The 15370-nt window shown below is 43.3% G+C and overlaps 1 protein-coding gene across 2 annotated transcripts in view; it reads left to right on the top strand.

Annotated features, from left to right (window-relative positions):
• Window positions 1–6555: 6555 nt before the first annotated feature.
• GGACT (gamma-glutamylamine cyclotransferase) overlaps window positions 6556–15370 on the top strand; it is a 50847-nt gene continuing 42032 nt past the window's right edge. For both annotated transcript variants that reach the window (XR_009005879.1, XM_007198574.3), the window contains exons 1-2: window positions 6556–6718; window positions 11210–11373. The gene's annotated coding sequence lies outside the window, so the exon portion shown is untranslated. The remainder of the gene's footprint in view (window positions 6719–11209; window positions 11374–15370) is intronic.

Consider the following 15370-nt stretch of genomic DNA (forward strand, 5'->3'; position numbering starts at 1 on the left):
TCCAGGGCCAGTAAAGCTTTCTGCTTCCTACTTGTGTTTGAGAAAACATTTTCCCTGTAGATTTAAATTGCAGTTTTATCCATCATTTAAAAACAGTTCTGGGGCTTCCCTGGTGGCGCAGTGGTTGAGAATCTGCCTGCCAATGCAGGGGACACGGGTTCGAGCCCTGGTCTGGGAAGATCCCACATGCCGCGGAGCAGCTGGGCCCGTGAGCCACAATTACTGAGCTTGCACGTCTGGAGCCTGTGCTCCGCAACAAGAGAGGCCGCGATAATGAGAGGCCCGCGCACCGCGATGAAGAGTGGCCCCCGCTTGCCACAACTAGAGGAAGCCCTTGCACAGAAACGAAGACCCAACACAGCCATAAAAATAAATAAATTTAAAAAAAAAACAGTTCTATATCAGCAGTTACGTTTCAATAGCATTAATTTTGCTGAACAGACTTGAGATGTGTCTTGAAATTTTTCAAAACTGCTCATTTCTAGAACTTTCTGATAATGTATATGGATGACAGCTTTTATAGTACTTAGTCTAGGAATCTGCAGACATCAGCAAGCAAGGTGATAAGGTGGAAAGAACAGAGACCAGGAGTGTGAGATCTACCCTAGGGCCAGCTTCACTGCCATAAGTCATTTTTTTAAGCTTCAACAATTCAATTAGATACAAACACTTCCAATCCTGTCATTAGTTACCAGGACCCTGGAATGAGTCACCTAATTACTGCATGCCTCAGTTGCTTCTAATAAAAATAATGGTGGTGGTGGTTGCTTTTGCTGTTAATTTCTCCTCCATGAAATGAGAGAGTTGGACTAAACCAGTGTTCTTCAAATATCCTTAGATGGTTAACCTTTTTAAAAACAAAAAACAAAAAAAACCTAAATCTTGTACAGAAGTCCACTATAAAAATTTGCAAAGTAACCTTCTTTGGGTGCTTATATAAACCCTCATTAAAAAAATATGTTGTGTAATGTAAGAATGTTTGAAATTCGAGCACTCTTGTGGAAACAAAATACTGTGAAGCTTTCTAGTCCTGATATATTCTGGTAAGGTAAAAAGTCCCTCAGACTGACAAAAGTCCAATTCTGCTCCACCATTCATCAGGCTGACATAGCACAGATGAAGGCTGCTGGGAAGTGAACAGGAAACCACATTTCTCCCATAGACACACTGAAGTTGTAATGTGTCAAGGAACCCACTTCTAAGGGTGACTGCTGCTTTATTACTCTTGGAGAAACCTTCTGGAAGAGCACTGTCAGAAATGTTGCTGTTTGAAATCATCAGGAAGAATGAGACATCCTGCTCTACCTGGAGGGTCCAAGTCACTTTGACATGACAAGCAGCCTCGGTTTCCAACCCACGTGCAGAACTTCATTTAAAGCATTTCTGGATACACCCGTTCATGTCTATCAAAACTTTCAGTCTCTAAGTACATGGGCCCCTGGGTCTGTTCTGCTGTCCAGACCTGATACTGACCATTGGCACGCATCCCTCTTTTGCCTTCAGCCTGTAAAAACACTATTACCTTTAAATTCCTCCACCCCTCCCCCCAAACCTCCTAACTGCATCTTTGTTTGGTGAGGCATCTCAGGGCTCCATGGGTGTGTGGTCTCCCCCATGGCAACAAGCCAATAAATCGGACTTTGTCCAATGATGGTTTTGTACTGGAGATATTTGATTGGGCTAAGACAGGGCACAGCTAATCGTATGAGCTTGGTCAGGCCATCCAACCTCTTTACCTCATCAGTAAAGTGGAGGAAATTCTCTACCTGGCCTTTATTGTGCAATGCAGGTGTATGGATCAAATGGGATCATGTATGTGAGAGCTCTTCATGGGTAGAACCATACGTACAGCGTTATCCATTGGAACTAGCACTTTGAACAAAGAGGTTCCAAAATAGAATTATTAGTGCAGATGACACACATTTCAGCACATGTGACCCAGCTACCTTGTTTTAGCCCTTATGTTTTAGAGTATGAGTTTCAGGTTCAGCTGGATATGGACACTCTTATTTCCTGGCAGCATGTCTTTGAGTGGGTTATTGAACCTCATGGAGCCAATTCCTATGTAGACTAGGAATGATAATATCTGCTTCATACTATGGCTCAAAGGGTAACGTGAGGGAAGAGTCATACTGTACCAGGCACATAGGAGCACTCAATATGTGTTCATTTCCTGCATCGACGGCTCAAGGGAATCAGGCCACGTTTCCCCTTGTAATGTCCACATTGCCAGGCACCAGGCAACCATTATTTCCTTTAAAAAGTTGCTGTTTGGAGAGCAGGACCAAATAACTTGATTCTGGCTTTAAGCAGCACAATGGCAGCAATGGTACAGGGTTAGAGATTGGTTTGTGGCCTCTTTGCAATGTAATTAGCTTCCTCCATGGTGGATGGCATATCTGGTTGGTCAGATTACTTTCTTCTGGGAGTTCTTTCAGTTATCCTCCTATTTGTGATAAGGGATTTATTCACCAAAACAATCTCACATAGTGCTTTACTCTGGTCTTCGCTTGTTATTCCAAAAATTACAGAAGGTAGGCAAGAAGAGCATAAACCATCTCAACTGCAATTGCTTGGAAAATTCCGTCGCCTTTTTAGACAAGATATTGCCTATCTTTTATGGAGAAAAGGTCAATGCCTTATTTTTAAATATCTGACAGCAGCGCACATCATCTTTAAAACAATAATTCCAGAAATACCAGGATTGCATTTAACGTAAATGAACTTAGCTTCATGAGGTTGGTTTTCTCCTCTCATTAATTTCTTTGCCGTGGAAATTGTTTAGCAATGAGACCTGTTGTACTAAGTAAAATAATTCAACAGAATGACAAGGAAAAAACAACTCTGCCACTTTCAAATTTAACAACAAATATTTAGAACCTGGTTTAGAAAATGGAAGCAAGGAATCCCACTATTTGCAGAATTTTTTTATTCTATTTTGTTACATACAAATTTTCTAAATTATACTGATTAATGGATCCTATGTTGATTTTTTGTCAAGTTCATATTGATTTACCTAGGGGAAAGGATCAAAAAGTAAAGTTCAATGAAATAAATATTATTGAATACCTACTCTGGGTACCATGGTGGGAAGTGCTGGAAACATCCTAAGGAGACAGGTCTGACCTCATGGAACTCAGTCCAGGAGGGAGGCAGTCATAAGTCAACTATCACAGAACGAAGAGGCAGGGATTGTAATGGTGCTGGAGCAAAACACTACGGAGCAGCATAGACAAACTTTTTCTGTAAAAGGGCAGAGAGAAAATATTTTAGGCTTTGCAGGCCAACTTGTCTCAGTGGAGGCTACTCAGCTCTGCTGCTATCACAAAAAGCAGCCATAGAGGGACTTCCCTGGTGGCGCAGTGGTTAAGAATCTGCCTGCCAACACAGGGGACATGGGTTTGGGCCCTGGTCCGGGAAGATCCCACATGCCGCGGAGCAACTAAGCCCGTGCGCCACAACTACTGAGCCTGCGCTCTAGAGCCTGTGAGCCACAACTACTGAAGCCCGCGAGCCACAACTACTGAAGCCCGTGTGCCACAACTACTGAGCCTGCACTCTAGAGCCCACGAGCCACAACTGCTGAGCCCGCATGCCTAGAGCCTGTGCTTCGCAACAAGAGAAGCCACCGCAGTGAGAAGCCCACACACTGCAACGAAGAGTAGCCCCCGCTCACCGCAACTAGAGAAACCCTGCGTGCAGCAACGAAGACCCAACACAACTAAAAATAGGTAAATAAATTAATTAATTTTTAAAAAAAGAGAAAAGGTTGTCGTTTATTTTTAAAAAAAGGCCATAGATAACCCATAAATGAGTCAGCATGACTGTATTTTCAGTAAAACTTTATAGACACTGAAATTTGAATCTCATATAATTTTCATGTGTCATGAAGTTTTATTTCTTCTTCGGATTGTTTTCAAGCACTTAAAAATGTAAAACTCATTCTTAGCTTACAAAAACAAGTGGTGGGCTGGATTTAGTTTGCAGGTTATTTAGGGCCAAAGATGATTATTTGTAATAATTTACTAGAATAATTTGATAATATTTCAGTAGATTTTATAGTGTTATCCAGTTAGACTTCAAGCTCTGTATATAGCACCCTGGTTCTGTTGCTTATTTCACATTATAAGCATCTTTTCAAGAGATGCAGAAGACATTTTCCCATCTATTGTATGGTCCTTGCAATTCTGGAGATATGTGGGAGGGGTAACAAGGAGATGAGGTCGGCTTCTTTTGCATAATACTAAGTAGCAGTGCATTCAGTCAAATATAAATTAGGCATCTAACACCAAAGTCTAGAAAACAGAGCTTGGCAATTACCTGCTGGTATTTAGAAAACAAAAATGGCCAAACTGGATAATTCCACTGAAAGACAATTTGTTAGTCTAAATCCTTTGAGTTGATAAAGGAAATGTTTGTGCCCGAGCTTTGAACCCGGGCATAGCATTTTGCCAGCTGCCTGATCTTGAGCCTGGAGGGTATGGGAGACTGTGGACCCCAGAGCAACAGACCAGAAAAACAGCTGATGGTGGGCTGAAACCTTTTCGGTGAGGGACTCACCTATACCATTTGCATGCAACTGACAGCCTCCATGAGTCAGCTCAGTTCCTAAAACCCACCAGCGTAGTTGGCTTGCTAAGGGCTCCTGTGTAACCCACCAAACCTAAACTGAAGCCAAGACTTGTCTACACTGACCAATCAGTTTCCTTGAGAAACTGTGACTTTTTTTCTAACATAGTGTTGTAGGTCAATTACACTTCAAAAACAAACAAAAGAACAAACAAACAAACAGTGAAATATGGATCAGATTTGTAGTTACGGGGGGGTGGAAGGTGGGGCGATTGGATGAAAGCAGTTAAAAGGTACTGCAAACTTCAAGTTGTAAGATAAGTACTAGGGATGTAATGGACAACATGATAAATATAATTAACACTGCTGTATGCTATATATGAAAGTTGTTAAGAAAGTAAATCCTAAGAGTTCTCATCACACAAAAAAATTTTTTCTATTTCTTTAATTGTATCTATATAAGATGATGGATGTTCACTAACCTTATTGTGATAATCATTTCATGATATATATGTCAAGTCATTATGCTGTACACCTTAAACTTATACAGCGCTCTAAGTCCATTATATCTCAATAAAACTGGGAAAAAATTAATTACCATTATAAAAAAAAAAAAGTACTTGTTAAAGTGTATTTCTTTCACTGGGCCCACCCTCAGAGTTGCTTATTCAGAAGGTCTGGGGTGTGGCCTGTGAGTTCGCATTTCTAAATTTCCAGGTGCTGCTAATGCAGCCCATCTGGGACCACATTTTGAAAACTACTACCTTATTTGTCTATGGGTTATTTTTTGACAGTTTAACTGAAGATCTCATCCCACAGAGGCTAATCTATGTTGGATCAGACTCTCCCAGCCTTATCTGGCACTAAATGCACTTTAACACTCACCTTATTGCCATCTTTAATTTTCCTTTACTGGAGGAGTTATTTATTCACGTATTTTCCTTACACTTTCTTTTGCTGACATGATCTTCCTCCCTCAAAGAAAAAGAATAAATACATAAAATGGAACCATTCTGCCCTTTGAAAAAAAATTAAGATGCTACTGCAACTCTTTAAAAATAGTATGTTAAAAATACACACCAGACAAGATTTTTAATAAGTTTAAATTTAATCATGAGCTTCCCCAAACAAGAAAGAACTCTGTGAAAATTATGGCTTATGAATCTGATCTTTTAGATTTCTTTAGGAAAATCTGTTCAAAACACAGCCACATCAGCATTACTGGAAATGTTTGAATAGAAACCAGATTGTAAAAACCACATGGATCCAGCCCACATACATGAGAAAGTGGAAAGGCAGATAGTGAGTAAGGGGGATTATTGCTACTCCAACGACTAGTACTTGTGAGGGGGAGGAGCAGAAGGGGCCCTCTCTCTCTCTATGCCATTCTTGTCATCTGGGTCCCCAAAGTAGCATTGCTTAAGCCCAGAATGAACACAGTCTCTAGAAAAAATTCTCCTTCAGCTTTTGGTCTTCACTCCTCTAATTTCTGGGGCTCAAATTCAGTCCTAGGATCCAGGAACAGACGGTAGGTCATTACTTCCATTGTCCTCTACAACCACAGTTTTAACTGAAAATGGAGAATCGGTAAATAAGTGGCAGTATCAAGACTATATGATTATCTGTATCCAGTATGGTATCAGCGCTGAGTGTGGATGCTGGAGTGTGAGGCCTTGGTCATCACCTTGTGCATCTGCCTTACGGGATGCATCCCCAGGTGTTGGCTCATTTCTAAGCGTGTGAGTGTGTGTGTGTATATATCTGACGCGGTGTGTCTCCAGGTGTATCGGGGTCCAACATGGACTCAAAAGGCTGACTCTGGACGCCCCGGTGGGACGCGTTAGAGCGTGTTTAGAGCGCGTGGCCAGGTGTGCGCGCGGCCCGCGCAGGCAGGTACACGGTCCCTCCTCCAGGGGGCGCCGCCGGGGGCGGCCTCCCGGGGCGGCCGCGCCAGCCTCGGCCAGGACTTCCGCTCCGCCGCCCGGGCCCGCTTTCCCCGACGGCGCCGCGCTCCGAGGCAGGTGAGGCGCAGGGCTCGGGCCGAGCCGGGGCCCCTGTCCCCGCCCCCGCCGTGAGGGTGCCCTAGAGCCCCCGGGGACTCGGGGTGTTGCTGCCGGCGCGTCGCGCCAGGGTGGAGTCGGTGGCCCGCGTGAGTCGGGGAGGGAGGGTGGAGAATGGAGCCGGGAGGGACGGCGTTGGGGGGCCGAGGGGCGGGGGCAGAGCCTGGGCTGTGAAGGGACGCGGGCGCCTGCGGGACCAGCTGGAAGGGAGGGGACACGGGGCCGCTACGCGCGTCCACACGTTGCTCCGCGCAGCGCGAGGCGGACGCCACCGCCAAAACGACGCGGGGCAGGAAGAGTTGGGAACTGCCTTCAGGTGTGCGCGCTGCCCCTTCCCAGTAAGGAAGAAGCGATGACCATTTAGAAGGTAGTTTTAAAAGGATCTCGCAATATAATGAGGCTGACGCTTTAGAGAAATTCTGTTTTGAACTGGAGATTCTTGTTTGCGAGGAGACCAGAAGCTGCAAAAGAAAAAAAACAAAGAACTTCTGGCGTTTGTCAGTTTCTGAGCTCAGGTTTCTTTGGAGCCGTTAGTGACACAGCTGAGTTTTTGGAGAAATTTCTCTTACTGTCTTGATTACGAAATATGGTTATTGAGCTTTCACTCTGTTGGCCGAAGAGAGCACCGCAGCTGCACTGGAAACCCTAAATAGGTGCACGGTTTTTTGAACACAACTTTCTGACTCCAGGCTGTTGATATTGAACTGATAAGAAAATAAGACTTGTGGCCACATCTTCTCAAAGCAGGTTATTAATTTTGCTTAATGTCCCAGGGAGAAATCCTGTATTATAAAGCTAAAGTGTCTCTCTAAGGGTGTGGAGAAAAGGGAACCCTCTTGCACTGTTGGTGCGAATGTAAATTGATAGAGCCACTATGGAGAACAGTGTGGAGGTTCCTTAAAAAACTAAAAATAGAACTACCATATGACCCAGCAATCCCAGTACTGGGCATATACCCTGAGAAAACCATAATTCAAAAAGAGTCATGTACCACAATGTTCATTGCAGCTCTATTTACAATAGCCAGGACATGGAAGCAACCTAAGTGTCCATCAGCAGATGAATGGATAAAGAAGATGTGGCACATATATACAGTGGAATATTACTCAGCCATAAAAAGGAAATGAAATGGAGGTATTTGTAGTGAGGTGGATGGACCTAGAGTCTGTCATACAGAGTGAAGTAAGTCAGAAAGAGAAAAACAAATACCATATGCTAACACATATATGGAACCTTAAAAAAAAAAAAGGTTCTGAAGAACCTAGGGGCAGGACAGGAATAAAGAGACAGACGTAGAGAATGGACTTGAGGACGCGGGGAGGGGGAAGGGGAAGCTGGGACGAAGTGAGAGAGTGGCATGGACATATATACACTACCAAATGTAAAATAGATAGCTAGTGGGAAGCAGCCGCATAGCACAGGGAGATCAGTTCGGTGTTTTGTGACCACCTAGAGGGGTGGGATGGGGTGGGTGGGAGGGAAATGCAAGAGGGAGGAGATATGGGGATATACGTATGTGTATAGCTGATTCATTTTGTTATAAAGCAGAAACTAACACACCATTGTAAAGTAATTATATGCCAATAAAGATGTTAAAAAAAAACCCCAAAAACTGAAGGGCCTCTAAATCAGTTGGATTGACCAATATAAAGAGTAGGTCTTTTTTTTTAATATATAAATTTATTTATTTATTTATTCATTTAATTTTGGCTGTGTTGGTTCTTCATTGCTGCACGCGGGCTTTCTCTGGTTGTGGCGAGTGGGGGCTATTCTTCGTTGCGGTGCGCGGGCTTCTCATTGTGGTGGCTTCTCTTGTTGCAGAGCACAGGCTCTAGGCGTGCATGCTTCAGTAGTTGTGGCACGTGGGCTCAGTAGTTGTGGCTCGTGGGCTCTAGAGCGCAGGCTCAGTAGTTGTGGCTCATGGGCTTAGTTGCTCCACGGCATGTGGGATCTTCCTGGACCCAGGCTTGAACCCGTGTCCCCTGCATTGGTAGGTGGATTCTTAACCACTGTGCGACCAGGGAAGCCCAAGAGTAGGTCTTACACACACGTTTTTATGCACTTTTTCCTGTAATTGAAGACATTCTCCCTGGTCTCAATTAATTGAAATGCTAATATGGAGAGCCCCCACAGGTTGCCCACATTTTCCCAAAACGCCTTGTTTTCCTGAACTGACTCCCAGGAGATGCCAGAAGTTCCTGAATAAGCAGACTGCCCGGGTAGAGAGCATTTGTATTTCAAACTCAGAGTTTGCAAAGGTAAATTAATTTCTAATTGGTGGACCTTTGTACAGAAGTGTTTTAGACTAGCTGACCTCGAAAACAAGGGTGCTGACGATTAGCAGTAGTCCTAGAGAAGGTGGTTATTCACGCTGGCCTTAGGTAGCCGGCAGCGGGAAGTATATAGAATAGAGCAGGGATAGAAACCGGTACTGTTTAAGTTTTTTAATTACCTGTTCATTTCCCTCTTATTTTATGTAGTAAGATATCTTGAACGTTCCAATCTGGGTCAGCTCTTCCAGGTGGAGTCATTGAAGGGCTTTGTACCCACAGTCAACTGGGCCTTTCCGAGGGGGTAGGGCAACCCCTGCAGGCGGGCGTGGAGGTGAGTGCTGCAGTGTTTGCAGACGGACTGGTCCCAAGGAAGGTGATAATAGGAGGACAAAGTTCAAGTGATCTTAGCAGTCTTTTCTAGAACCTTCTCCATCCGGAGGTAAACCTTAGATTAGAGATTTTATTAAGAGAGTGTTGGTTAAACAGGGCCAGCATCTTGTTTAACAGGAATTTGGCCTTTAATTGAAGGTCTCTCTGGTCAGTGAAACTGCTCACTGGTCAGTAAAACTGCTCAGGGCAAGTCAGCCTTTCCTCGGTTGGATCTGAGAGCTGTGTAGGCAGAGCTTACACTGTGAAAGGTGTTATTATTACCCTCCCTCCCCCCCACCCCGCCACACACAATGGGTTTACAGAGAAGAACAAGTTACTAGAAGTCTCGGGGTTTGTATGGCATCATGAGGTAATAGACATGGTCAATAGCTAAAATGTTAAGAAGGATGAAGCATAATAAATGCCCAAGGGCAGTTGGAGCCCAGGGAGATGAATTCCCTCCAGAGGACTTGGGGAGGTCACGTTTGGGCTTTACCTTGGGCCCAGAGTAGAATTTTTATAGGCAGAGGAGTGGAATGGGGGCGGGCATTCCTGGTGGTGGATGCCTGGAGCAAGGTAAGAAGCTTAAAAGGTTAAAAGGTAGCCATTGTGAGAGAGACGGGCAAAACCCTGTAAGGAGGGTGGGAGGCCTGCCTAGAGAGGCTGTCTGGAGATAAATTCTTTTTGATCAAAGCTCTGATTTTTTCCCCCCTTTTTATTAAAGCAAATATAAAAGTAAAGGGAATAGTATAATGAACTTCCATATATCCATCAAATAGATTTAACAGTTGGTTAAAACGAGTTCTCTTTTTGGCCATATCTGCTTTATTTTCTTGTTGAAGCAGTTTAAATTGCAGATAACAATATTCACCCCTAAGCAGTGTGGTGTGCACCTCCAGAAAAGGGCATTTTCTTGGATAAGCATAATACTATTGTCACCTCCTAATCAAATTGACAATAATTCCTTAATGTTTTCTAAAACCCCGTCCACAAATTTCCTTGATTGCCTCAGAAATGCACTTTTACTGTTGGGTTGTGTGAATCAGAATGGGCCACACGTGTGTTGAGTATCTATTGTCTCTTAATCCAGGACAGGGGGTTGGCAAACTTAATGAAAAGGGCCAGTTAACTAACTCTTTAGGCTTTTCAGGCCATGTGGGCTCCATTGCAGCTACTCAGCTGTGTTGTCCTACAGAAGCAGCCATGGATGGTACGAACGTGAATGAGCATGGCTGTGTTCCAATAAAATTTTGCTTTCAAAGTTTTTTTGTTTTAAACTCCACCAGCAGGCAGCAGTTATCCGAGGGCCAAAGTGTGCTGACCCTGGTCTCGAGCAGTGATTTACTGGTATTGCTCGGTTGGCTATGGGTGGCTCTCATTCTGGATTTATTCAGCTTTCTGTATAGTGTGCTTTAGCTTGTTCCTCTGTCCCCTGTATCTCCTGTAAACTGGAAGGTAGATCTAAAGGCTTAATTAGAGTCAGAGTCACCATTCATGGCAAGTGTACTTCAGATGTGGTTTGGTGGTTCGAATTTTTTTTTTTAATAAATTTATGGCTTCAAAAGACTTGGAAACCCCCATTCAGGAAGCTCCATATTCCTAAAATAAGCTTTGCCTGATGGCTGAAGATATGCTTTCTTTCCGTTCTCATTTTCCTTACTGGAAGGAGAGGACGTAGCTGCTATTTCTCAAGAAAGTCCAGAACTTTGAACCCCTGTGCTAGGCCAGTGCGAGCTTACTGCTCTTTTGGGCATCCTGCGGCCCCTTGGGCTGGTGGGTCACGTTTTTGCACTGAATGGTGGTTCCTTCCATGGCCCACCCCCAAGGTCTGAGATGCCATCCAAGGGGCTGGGTGAAGTGCTCTTGTCTTTTAAGCCCCTCGTCTCTTAAACACTCGGCTTTCTTCACTCATCTTCCTCTTCATCTCACCCCTGGCAGGACTGAGAACTGGATACTTGTCCATGGGCTTCTGGTCACGCTGTGAGGTGGGACGGCTTCTGGTGTCCTGTTCAGAAGGATTCTGAGGTCAAACGCTTTTCAGACTCAGACTCACTGTGATGTGAGATTCCAGGGCAACGCGGTTTTGAAGAACAAGCTTACAGGTGAGAATTGTTTTTTCCTCTGTTCTGGAGTGTTTGCTGTTCCTAAACTGTAGAGCACCAGAGGAAGTATGTTGATAAGAGTGTCAGTTGGAAGTCCTGTCTTTTTGTCTTTTAGGAATAGTAGGGAAACTGTCTGTTCTTCCCTGAACACATTTTTCTAGATAATGTGCCTTTGGTCTTTTTCTTACTGATTTGTAAGAATTCTTTATACATTGGGGGTGCTATTCTTTTGTCATATATGTTACAACTACTTCCCCATTTTTTTTTTTTTACTTTGTTTACAGTACTTATACTCTGCAGAAACATTTAATTTTAACATAGGGAAAAAAATGTCAATCTCCCTTTTACAGTTTCCTTGTTTTGTGTTTTGCTTAGAAAGACCTGCCCATTACAAGATCTTTTTTTAAAAGTCTGTGTTAACACAGATAAATGACGAAAACTAGGAACATGTGATTCTGAAAAAGAAGGATACTGAAGGGGGCTCTTTCTACCAAAGAGTATAGTATTTTGGCTTTAAGATGGGCCCTACATTGATAAGTCTTGAAGTTGGGAGGTGGGTATTGGGGGAATCATTATATCATTATTTCTGTATATATTTGACTTCCCAAAATAAAAAGGTTTTCTGAAAAAAAAGAATAGTAGGTGGAAAAGCCGTTTTGTCCCATTCATTCATATTCAGCAACTATTATCTACTGTGTGCTGAATACTGGGAGTATTTTGTTAATAAAGGCACAAGATCTCGGAACTTATATTTCTCACATAAGAGGCAGATGTTAATGTCATGGTTGAGGACACAACTCCTGTGTCAGACTGCCTGGCTTCAAAACCTGGCTCTGCCACGTACTGGCTGGGTGATTTTGAACTTTTTAATTTAAAACATGCGGGATAATGATCGTATCTACCTGATAGGGTTTTGGGGAGGCTTGAATGGGAAAACGCACGAAAATTCCTTTGCGTGGTACTTAGCATTTAGTAAATGCTCAAGTGTAAACTCTGAGGAAGAGAATACAGTAACTTCAGTCGAGCCGGGACCACGGGAGAGGAGCAGCTGCTGAGAGATGTATGGAGTGGGGTCATGACCTCGCCTGGGCTGCCTGAGTAGGGTTGGGAGAACTTTTCAGAGGATCAGACTTCCGAGTGGAGATGTGAGACGTGGAAAACATGTCTTTTAATCAAAAGTGCCCTCCTTTGTGGCGGAATGAGGAGGGCAAGGTGACAGCAGAGAAAGGGCCCAGGCGAGGGCTTGGCGACTGGAGGAAGCAGGTTTGACTTTGTCTTAGTTTCCTGGTGCTGCCAGAGCAAGTGCCACCAACTCCATGGCCTGAAACCACCCAGATTGATTGTCCTGTTCTTCAGGCCGGGAGTCCAGCTGGGTGTCACTGGGCTGAAATCAGGGGCTGTGTCCCCTCCTGGAGGCTCTAGAGGAGAATGTGTTTTCTCGACTCTGCATCTCCCACTTGAGGGGGAGCACCGCTGCGTCCCTCGGACACCCCCTCCCGCCCCGGCCCCCGCCCGCTCACAGGTCCCCGCACCCAGCCAGGAGAGCGGCTGGGTAGTTTTGGTGATGTAACTGCTCTATATGGTTACAGGAATCAATCAACTTTAAAATTCATAGAATTATACAACAAAGAAGGTCATTTTACTTTATATAAATTCAAATAATAATAATAATAAAGAATGAAAGCATGAGAGCATGCAACTATTGTAAAACGCTGAGTTAAAAATAGAAGGTGGACATAAGAATAAGAGCATTCTGAATTAAGCTCAGATGGCACAATCCACTACTATTATTAAAAGAGACTTCAGCAAGATACAAACCAAAGACAATGAAAGAGCTTTGTTTTGATCTTGCTGTGAAAAAATCAGCCGCACAGGCTATTTTAGACAACTGGGGAAATATGAATACAGCATATTAAGGATCTTTTGTTCATTGTTAGGTAGGATTGTAGTTATTTAAAAACCTAAACTTTTGGGCCTCCCTGGTGGTGCAGTGGTTAAGAATCCACCTGCCAATGCAGGGAACACAGGTTCAAGCCCTGGTCCGGGAAGATCCCACATGCCGCGGAGCAACTAATTCCGTGCGCCACAACTACTGAGCCTGCGCTCTAGAGCCCGCGAGCCACAACTACTGAAACCTGCGCGCCCTAGAGCCCGTGCTCTGCAACAGGAGAAGCCACCGCAATGAGAAGCCCGCGCACCACAACGAAGAGTAGCTCCCGCTTGCCGTAACTAGAGAAAGCCCATGTGCAGCAACGAAAACCCAATGCAGCCAAAAATTAATAATAAATAAATAAATAAATTTATTTAAAAAACCAAAAATAAAAACTAAACTTTTAAGTAAAATTCAGTACCAAAATATTTAGGGGTGAAATGACATAGTTTCAGGTATTTGCTTCAGAATTCTCCAGAAGCAAGCAAACGAACAAAAACTCGAAAAACAAAGAAAGGAGGGCAAATGGAACAGGTATGGCAAAGCCAGGATGGTGCATGGATCCTGATGCTGTGTGAGTACACAAGGGCTTACTGTGCTCTGCTTTTGAGAAGGGCTGGAAATGTTTATAATAAAATGACAAGAAAAAAACCCCCAGTGACTTATTCTTCATAAATGCTCCCAAGAATGCCATCTAACTGTTCTTTATTCATTAAGAAGATGTACTAATTTCCCCTCACAGCTTTTATTAGGCTTTTATAATCTGCATCTAACTTTACAGAAAATCAAATCAAGGGAGAAAGAGTAATTCAAAGCAGTTGTGATTCTTCTCAAAAATAAGGGCTAAAAGAATGCTTTTCAAAACTCATTTAATGCTCATAAATTATTAAGACCATCATGAGATGTAGAAATATTAATAATTTTCATTAATTTATCTGCTGTATCCTCCTAAGTGTAGATGACAATGGCAGGAAGGGGTAATTAGTGCTCAAATATTTTAAATAAATTGAATAAGTTACTGAATTAAATTTATTTTATATATCTTATAAATATTTTTGGTTTTCTGGTGATGTTCTACATTTAAATATGTTAAATATTCTATGTTGGAAAATAAGTAAATTAAAACCAGATTATTTTATATAGATAAGGTCTTTCTTGAATCTCACCAGCTGACACATCATAGTTGGTAGAGGATTACAGAATAGTGTCTGGGTACATGATCCATTTTGCGGTGATCCATTGTATCACTGCGTACATACGTATCTTGTGCGTGTCTCCTTCCTGTTTTACCGTTAGTGTCGTAATTGCTCTTCCCGTCAGTTTTGTGCTGGATTACATTGATGGGTGAATAGTTAATGACATGAGAGCAAATGGACATAAGCAGAGAGTAATTTCTTTGAATGCCTTTTAGCTATGGTGAACACTGTTGTAGTTTAAAAGTGGACTGCTTCCATATGTCTGAGGTAGTAGAAAAAGCTTGCGTTTCAATCCCTTTTTCCTTATTAAAGCATGTCGAGCTCAAGGAAGAAAACCATTTGAAATTTGTGAAATAAAGCTCATACATCTCCCTTTGGATGATTTGGGGACCATGGTCACTGGTCACTGTTGCTTGAAAGCATGGAGTTGACTCCTGGACTAATTACCAGTATGTCCCTGCTGTTGTCGTCACCTCACCACTAGCATTAGGTGAAACTGTGAGGTCTCAGCGTGGACAAGGCCATTGCTGAGGGAGGGCCTGTCTTTAAATTCAAGTCTCACCCATTAGCTGCTGTGGTTTGAGCTTCCAGTGGGTAGTATTATCGTTTAAAAAGAGTGGACATTACTGTCGTATAATTGGAAGAATGGTGTCCATATAGGTTTTGCTTTGTGACTAGAACCTCTCTGCTTTTGCTTCTGAAAAGTTGCTGGAGGGTTAGACGTATTGACAGACCTTCCCTTGTGACATAGGGCATCAGAAAGAAAAGCCGAGCCTGACAGAGGAAGGGAGATTGAGGACAGGTGGCCAGGTGGGCTTGAGGTTGCTGTGGTCTAAAGCCTTGGAGGCCAAATACTAGGAAAATTCGGTTC

This window comes from Balaenoptera acutorostrata, chromosome 18 (genome assembly GCF_949987535.1).
Source record: "Balaenoptera acutorostrata chromosome 18, mBalAcu1.1, whole genome shotgun sequence".
In the NCBI taxonomy this organism is placed as follows: domain Eukaryota; kingdom Metazoa; phylum Chordata; class Mammalia; order Artiodactyla; family Balaenopteridae; genus Balaenoptera; species Balaenoptera acutorostrata.